Genomic DNA, 9,526 nt, shown 5'->3' with positions numbered 1-9,526 from the left:
TAAGTGGATTATCCGAAATATGTTATTGCACTATATTCTTCATCCAAATCTAACTCCTTTTGAAGGTCAGTAAATAGCTTCATTTGTGCCCCATTCATTAAATCACATATTTGTCTCACACCTTTGTCCTGCCATCTCCTCACTTGAAGACCTGGGGGAAGGGCCGCTAACGCCGTAATTGGTGCTGCTCTGAACAGTTGGACCGGGTTTATCACATGTGGGCTCCATTCTTTCCAAGCCCTTAGCAAAAACTTTGTGCTTTGTAGCATAAATTTTATGGGAGTCCGGGGAACCGAACATGTCCATAGGTGATATATTATATTATTTGTGTCTAGACATGCATTTTCAAATGGTAACCAAAGTGGGTATTGAGCAGCTTTCCTAAGTCTCAGTAATCTAATCCCCTGTGCTAGAAAAGATGCCCTATAGCAGTTTTTTATGTCTGGCATTCCCAATCCACCTTTTATGTAAGGAAACCCTGAACTTCCCCATGCCACTCTAGGAGGCTTCCTCTTTCAGATATGTGCATTTATAGTGCCTTGAAATTGTTTGAGTAATTTGTTTGGGAGTAATATAGGCAAGGTTATAAAAATGTATAATATGTGTAGTCATTTCATAATTTTAATCAGGTTGACACGACCTAGCCATGAAGTCTCCAAACCCTCCCATTTCGCAATTGTGAGTTTGATTTTTTTGAGCATCGGATAATGATTTTCCTTAATTATAGTTTGGGTTGACTTAGTAAGTTTCACTCCCAAGTATTGTAGGGAAGAAGTACGCCAATCAAATTTATATTGTGATTTCAGTCTATCTATCAGGGTATGTTGTAAGTTGATGGATAGTGCCTGTGTTTTGGTTATGTTGTTTTTGTAATACGAAACCTGCCCATACTCTGTCAATAGTTTAAGGAGAGAGGGTAAGGAGAGCTCCGGTTCTTTAATAAATAGCAATATATCATCAGTTTTTTGATGCTCCCAGGTGTGCTCAACCCTTTTATATTGGTGTCATTTTTAATCATTCTTACTAAGGGTTCCATGCATATAATAAAAATTAGGGGAGAGAGGGGACAACCTTGGCGAGTACGATTACATATAGCAAATTTGTTAGAGACGAAGCCAGTGCTAAAAACTTTTAATACAGTTTTGATACAGCGCCAATATGCTAAATCGAAAGGCCGATGGGAAACCCATTTTGGTGAGCGTAAGTGACATATACCCCAATGTAGGTGGTCATCTAACGCTAATATTAAGCCTGATTGTGATGAATTATTGGCCCATTCCACCAAGTTCAAAAAGTGTCTGGTATTATCCCCTACCTGTCTTCCGGGTATAAACCCTGCTTGCTCTTCCGAGATTAAATCTGGAAGTAGATATTTAAGTCTGGAAGCTATTAATTTAGCATAGAGCTTAATATCCATATTTAACTGGGATACAGGTGCGCACTGTGTAGGGGATTTGTTGGGTTTGGGTAATGTCACAATATGTGCTTCCAACTTTTATTTGGGTATGGCTCCAGTTTCTTTTGTATAATTAAACAGTTTAGTGAGAATAGGGGTCAGTTGTTTTTCTAATTTTATATAATAATAATTTGAGAACCCATCAGGCCCTGGGGCCTTATGCTTAGGGAGAGAGTTTATCGATGTTGCTACCTCTTCTTCCCCAAACAAACTTTCAAGAAAGGAGCATTGTATTGTGTTAGGCTTGGTAGGGGAGCCCTCTGTAAGAAGATATTTATCTCCTCCTCAGTCGGTTGATATGTGTTGGTGTCGTTCTCTAGTTGGTAGAGCGCAGCATAATATGATGCCAGTTCATTCACTATATCTTGGGAATTATATAGTTTATCTCCTTTTTTGGAGATTATATGAGGAATTTTAGATTGTATTTTTTGTTTGTTTAACTTTCCTAGCTAAAAGTCAACCCGCTTTGTTGCCCATGATATAGTGTGATTGCTTTAAGCATCTCGTATGTCTTCCTGTTGCCAATAGTTGTAGATCATGTAAAGTCAATCGGAGCGACATTAATTGTATGTGTGTACGTTTGGTGGGGAGAGCTCACTGTTAAGGAGTAAAAATTAATAAAAATATATAAAAGAGGTACTATCATTTGTGGAGCAAAAGTAGGTTTTGCTCAGTCCTCTCGGCTCAGGTGGTATATACCTCACTAAAGGGATACGTATTCAGGCTACAAAGAATCAGTCAGAGTAGGTCCAGAGGTAAAATGTATCAAAACGTGTTTATTAAAGTAATGGTTATCTTAAAAAAGAAAAAAAATATAGTAATATAAGCAATATAGTAAATGTAACGGATCGACGGGCACCCCGACTGGGTACCTCCATTGAAGGATGCTCCTAGCGTTTCCTGAGGGCTCTCTCCTTTCCATAAGTTGTCCTGTCACTAAGTTGTCCTGTCACTGCTCCCTGTAGGACTCTCTGCCACTGGGGAGGGAGGACGCTACTCTCCGCTCCCAGTGAAACACACTGCCGCAGGGGAGCAGGACCGACTGTCTCTGCCCCCTGTAGCTCACCCTGCCGCTGGGGAGGGAGGACGCTGCTCTCCTCTCCCTGCAAGGTACACTGCTGCTGGGGATCTGGGCCGACTGCCCAGTATCCCTGTAGGGCCGGTAGAGAGACCGCAGTCCCATCTCCACCTGCCATCTGTGGGTCTTCCCAGGACCAGTCTATGAGGTCCCTCAACATTTGAGAGTAGGGACCACCTGCTTCTGCACCCGGTAACTCCGGCTGCTGCTGGGGATGTGGGCCAGCTTCCCAGCATCCCGGTGGGCCCGGGGGATCTGGGTGAACCACATATCCAAAATTCACCCAGATCCGTTCAGTAGTTTGGAAGATACGGTTTAATGCAGATTCCGCAGAACATATACAGGCTATATGAAAAATTATTACTGTTAAATGTGTCCCCTGTTCTGAGGTTTAAAACTACTGAACGATGTCTTTGTGCACCAAATACCGGCGAGATGGCACCGTGTAGAAAAGTCAAAACAGTGTCTGTGAGTTAAAATGGCCGCCACCCATTGTTCTCACCATGTGCTTCATTCATTGTTCTCACCATGTGCCTCTGATACATGAAATGGTGGCCACCCAGTAACTCCACAGTTTTTCTGGTAGTCTATCCAGCTGAACCAACAAATGAAACACATGGGGAATAGTGCAACAAACGAAGGGAATCATAAACAATATGGACAATAGTCATATTTGTGCACAATCTCCAGTTTTGTCACAGGGCATAAATATTGTTTTCAAATGCCATATATCCCAGGGCCATAGTCAGAAGGTAGGAGGCGGGCAAGCAGCCCCGTCCAAGAACACGTGGCGAGGTCTGTTCCGCCACAAAGACCAATACAGGAGACCCCAGACAAGTTGACTCCAAAATTTGTCAGTACATCCAGCCCACCAAGGCCGTCACCACAGGTAGAGACCACAGTTCCATGCACCTCTACTGGATAGAGATCCCCCAGTGCTTGTGGAGAAGGGATGAGGTTAGCGGTGCTTTGCCCTGGGATCCTCTCTTCCGTGGGGCCAGCTGTATCTGATGCCTCAGGCACGTGGGTTACCAGTGGGTTTGGGCAGTTCTGCCTCAATGCCATAACTTTAGCTGGAGGAGTTGTGCACTCCTCGAATGCCACCTTCACCAGAAGGTTGATCTCTTTGCTCTTCAGCTCTGTCATCGCTGCAAGTTGGGGGCAAAGGCCAGCAGTGCTTTGTCCAGATGCCAGAGCTTCAGCTGGGGCAGTGGTGTACTCCGCCAGCTCCACCATCACCAAAAGGCTGTCCTCCCCATTCTCAATTTCTGGCGTTGCTACAAGTTGAGGGCAGAGGTTAGCAGTGCTCTGTCCCAATGCCAGCGCTTCAGCTGGGGTGAAACTTTGCCGCTGGGGAGGGAGACCAACTACTTCTATTCCCAGTAACTCAATCTACAGCTGGGGGGGAAGGCCGACAACCTCTACTTCTTCTCCCTGGGCTTCCATGCCAGGGGCTTGGGGATCAGGGCTGTCTGCCTAGTATCCCTGTGATTCAGGTGTGGAGAATACAGTTCTTTCCACATCTACCTGACCAACATACTCAGATATAAGGTGTAATAAATCCCCATTCTCTAGTACCTGCTGCTGTGCAGAGTCAAACACTTGCCTGCTATGCTGTTCAAGCTCCCACTTCACGGTAGCAAGGTAGGTCAGATCACGTCCCATGTCTGTCGCTTCTGATAGATCCAGGAGGTCTCTCCTAAGTTCCTGGATGTCCCTGAATCGGAAAAAAGCAGGGTTCCCAAAATCAATCCCCTCCTTAACCCCTTAAGGACCAGACTTCTGGAATAAAATGGAATTATGACATGTCACACATGCCATGTGTCCTTAAGGGGTAAAGGCCTTCCACAATAGGCCAGGGCCAACAAAGTCCTCACCCTCTGGAGGGTCGTCATCGGCTGGCCATGGGTACTGCTGGACTGCATACCATCATAAGGCCTGGTAAACCATTGTCCATCCACAATTCCTTCCAGACAAGTCACTCAAGTTCAACCACCTATTCCTCCAGGGGCTGCTCTCCCAGGAAATGTATCTGCAGATCTGGTCAATCATGAAGTCACTGTTCTGGGGTTAACAGGGAACCTGAACTCAATTAAGTACCTCATTCCAAAGTTACTTTCGGATCTGTCTCTCTCCAGAGACTGTGTAATCATACTGGGACAGAGCTTCCTGTAATCTTCTCTGTAACTCCACCTCGGATGAGGACGCTGCACTGGTGCTAGCTCTATCCATCTCTCTGAGTACCAGACAATGTGCAGGGATCCCAGTTGTGTCTTGGATGTTAACACAATAGCTAGCAAGTAATGCCACTTCTGCAAACCAAATGTGATGGTGCTCCAACCGAGTACCTCTGCCACTTCCTCGTAGCTATCAGGGACCCTGGAGCACATCAGACCCAGTCACCGAGGCTTGACTGGGATCACTGAGGGCATTTTCTATCCTGGACCAAACAAAAGATGACACTTGGTGAAGGTTTAAACAACAACTAACTTTACTAGACATAGCACACATATTTTAAGCCCCCAACAGCCTCATTTACATACACTATTGCATAAAGCACTATAGTACAAAGAAGGGTGGGGTCAGGCAATAGCAAGGACTGATAGGAGATTGAGAAGGGACAAAGTAGCTAGTTTAAACTCGTCTGGCAGTGTCCCTGGGACAAAGCCCTGCTGGGGAAACATTAGAACAGGAAAAAGGGGGTGGGGGAGAGGCACAGACAAGCAATACATTCACCATACCCTGCACCAATAATGGGCACAGGGGGACCAAAATACAAAAGGAATCTGGGGACCCACACATAGTGTCTGTCTTCCATCTCCAGTGATGGTGACTATTGTCACACATTGCACACCCAATACACATACTTTACACACCCCGTACACATACCTTACACACTCCATAACATTTAGTAGAATGAAAATGGCATATACCGCGCCCAAAGATTATACGTACATAAATTTTCAGATGGTATGGTACTTTAGACCTCAGAATAACAGAAAAAAATAGTAATAGTGCAATACAGTATGTTATAATACAGATCAGAATATTAGTACTATATGAGATCCACTCACATTTGATTGAGCTATCTAAGAGCTCTGCTGTGTTGCGCATGGACAGTACAATCCCCGTCTAAGGATGTATGGTGATGTAGGCAATATCAGTGCTCCAAATGCAATGCAGTGTGTGCGGTATATGTGGAGACAAATATTTTGGCATATGCAAAGAAGATAAGGTATTATACTTACATTTGCTAGAGCAAGACTTGCTCTAGTTAAAACAGCATGGGTGGTAAAATCCCCACGTAAGGATATGTTGGTACCAGGAAGCAAGACGGAAAAATAAAATAAAAAACAAATGGCTATAAAAAGCAAGCTTTTATTTTAACAAAATAACAATAGTAAAATCCTAAAATGGATGAAGAAATCTCAATTGACGCGTTTCGCCTGTCCAAGGCTTTTTCAAAAGTTTCGCCTGTCCAAGGCTTTTTCTACTTCCTTCTCCCACCGACCGCATAGAGACTTGTATTATCAGTGCGTGGAACGCATCGTACGCCATTATGGCAACACGTGCGTTCCAATTCGACGTGATAGTAGTCAATGGATAACACCCACAATTGGAACTCCGCCAGTGAGTTCCAAAAGGGGGAAACAGAAACCTGAGAAACAGCTCTCTAACATCATCATTACAAGATTAACATTGCATCACTTCTGGTACGACGCAAAAACGAAACCGGAAAATGGACACAGCAGGCAGCAATTCAAAATAAAGACTTCCATATATAAACTAAGCATTGTAAGGACTATCTCACACTTTTGAAAAAGCCTTAGAAAGTGAGATTTCTTCATCCATATTAATACTTTTTAAAGGATTTTACTATTATTATTATTTATTATTTTGTTAAAATAAAACCTTGCTATGAAAGTATCTTTTTCAGAGTTGCCGTCAGAAATCCGACTGGGTACCTCCATTGAAGGATGCTCCTAGCGTTTCCTGAGGGCTCTCTCTTTTCCATAAGTTGTCCTGTCACTGGGGAGAGAGACCGACTGTCTCTGCTCCCTGTAGGACTCTCTGCCACTGGGGAGGGAGGACGCTACTCTCCGCTCCCAGTGAAACACACTGACGCAGGGGAGCAGGACCGACTGTCTCTGCCCCCTGTAGCTCACCCTGCCGCTGGGGAGGGAGGACGCTGCTCTCCTCTCCCTGCAAGGTACACTGCTGCTGGGGATCTGGGCCGACTGCCCAGTATCCCTGTAGGGCCGGTAGAGAGACCGCAGTCCCATCTCCACCTGCCATCTGTGGGTCACTGAGGGCATTTTCTATCCTGGACCAAACAAAAGATGACACTTGGTGAAGGTTTAAACAACAACTAACTTTACTAGACATAGCACACATATTTTAAGCCCCCAACAGCCTCATTTACATACAATATTGCATAAAGCACTATAGTACAAAGAAGGGTAGGGTCAGACAATAGCAAGGACTGATAGGAGATTGAGAAGGGACAAAGTAGCTAGTTTAAACTCGTCTGGCAGTGTCCCTGGGACAAAGCCCTGCTGGGGAAACATAAGGACAGGAAAAAGGGGGTGGGGGAGAGGCACAGACAAGCAATACATTCACCATACCCTGCACCAATAATGGGCACAGGGGGACCAAAATACAAAAGGAATCTGGGGACCCACACATAGTGTCTGTCTTCCATCTCCAGTGATGGTGACTATTGTCACACATTGCACACCCAATACACATACTTTACACACCCTGTACACATACCTTACACACTCCATAACATTTAGTAGAATGAAAATGGCATATACCGTGCCCAAAGATTATACGAACATAAATTTTCAGATGGTATGGTACTTTAGACCTCAGAATAACAGAAAAAAATAGTAATAGTGCAATACAGTATGTTATAATACAGATCAGAATATTAGTACTATATGAGATCCACTCACATTTGATTGAGCTATCTAAGAGCTCTGCTGTGTTGTGCATGGACAGTACAATCCCCGTCTAAGGATGTATGGTGATGTAGGCAATATCAGTGCTCCAAATGCAATGCAGTGTGTGCGGTATATGTGGAGACAAATATTTTGGTATATGCAAAGAAGATAAGGTATTGTACTTACATTTGCTAGAGCAAGACTTGCTCTAGTTAAAACAGCATGGGTGGTAAAATCCCCACGTAAGGATATGTTGGTACCAGGAAGCAAGACGGAAAAATAAAATAAAAAACAAATGGCTATAAAAAGCAAGCTTTTATTTTAACAAAATAACAATAGTAAAATCCTAAAATGGATGAAGAAATCTCAATTGACGCGTTTCGCCTCTCCAAGGCTTTTTCAAAAGTTTCGCCTGTCCAAGGCTTTTTCTACTTCCTTCTCCCACCGACCGCATAGAGACTTGTATTATCAGTGCGTGGAACGCCATTATGGCAATACGTGCGTTACAATTCGACGTGATAGTAGTCAATGGATAACACCCACAATTGGAACTCCGCCAGTGAGTTCCAAAAGGGGGAAACAGAAACCTGAGAAACAGCTCTCTAACATCATCATTACAAGATTAACATTGCATCACTTCTGGTACGACGCAAAAACGAAACCGGAAATTGGACACAGCAGGCAGCAATTCTAAATAAAGACTTCCATATATAAACTAAGCATTGTAAGGACTATCTCCCACTTTTGAAAAAGCCTTAGAACGTGAGATTTCTTCATCCATATTAATACTTTTTAAAGGATTTTACTATTATTATTATTTATTATTTTGTTAAAATAAAACCTTGCTATGAAAGTATCTTTTTCAGAGTTGCCGTCAGAAATTTTCTGGCCCTTGACACAGCCTAAGGTCTTGGCCCCAGTGTACAGGTAGCAGGGGGCACACAGGTGCAAATATATATATATATATATGTATATATATATATATATATATATATATATATATATATATATATATTGATGATCGATATATACCGTATATACTCGAGTATAAGCCGACCCGAATATAAGCCGAGGCCCCTAATTTTACCCCAACAAACTGGGAAAACTTATTGACTCGAGTATAAGACTAGGGTGGGAAATGCAGTAGCTACTGGTAAATTTCTAAATAAAATTAGATCCTAAAAAAATTACATTAAAGGACCACTCTAGGCACCCAGACCACTTCAGCTTAATGAGGTGGTCTGGGTGCCAGGTCCTTCTAGGGTTAACCCATTTTTTCATAAACATAGCAGTTTCAGAGAAACTGCTATGTTTATGAATGGGTTAAGCCTTCCCCCTATGTCCTCTAGTGGCTGTCTCATTGACAGCCGCTAGAGGCGCTTGCGTGCTTCTCACTGTGATTTTCACAGTGAGAGCACGCCAGCGTCCATAGGAAAGCATTATGAATGCTTTCCTATGTGACCGTCTGAATGCGCGCGCAGCTCTTGCCGCGCGTGCGCATTCAGCCGACGGGGAGGAGAAGAGGAGGATCGGAGGAGGAGAGCAGGAGGAGATCTCTCCGCCCAGCGCTGGAAAAAGGTAAGATTTAACCCCTTTCCCCTTTCCAGAGCCGGGCGGGAGGGGGTCCCTGAGGGTGGGGGCACCCTCAGGGCACTCTAGTGCCAGGAAAACGAGTATGCTTTCCTGGCACTAGAGTGGTCCTTTAATTGAATATGTATTTACAGTGTGTGTATATAATGAATGCAGTGTGTGTGTATGAATGCAGTGTGTGTGTATGAGTGCAGTGTGTGTATGCATGCAGTGTGTTTATGAGTGCAGTGTGTGTATGAGTGCAGTGTGTGTATGAATGCAGTGTGTGTATGAATGCAGTGTGTGTGTATGAATGCACTGTGTGTATGAGTGCAGTGTGTGTATGAGTGCAGTGTGTGTGTATGAGTGCAGTGTGTGTGTATGAGTGCAGTGTGTGTATGAATGCAGTGTGTGTGTGTATGAGTGCAGTGTGTGTATGAATGCAGTGTGTGTGTATGAGTGCAGTGTGTGTATGAA

This window comes from Pelobates fuscus, chromosome 9 (assembly GCF_036172605.1).
Source record: "Pelobates fuscus isolate aPelFus1 chromosome 9, aPelFus1.pri, whole genome shotgun sequence".
In the NCBI taxonomy this organism is placed as follows: domain Eukaryota; kingdom Metazoa; phylum Chordata; class Amphibia; order Anura; family Pelobatidae; genus Pelobates; species Pelobates fuscus.
Note: the sequence above shows the minus strand (reverse complement) of the source record.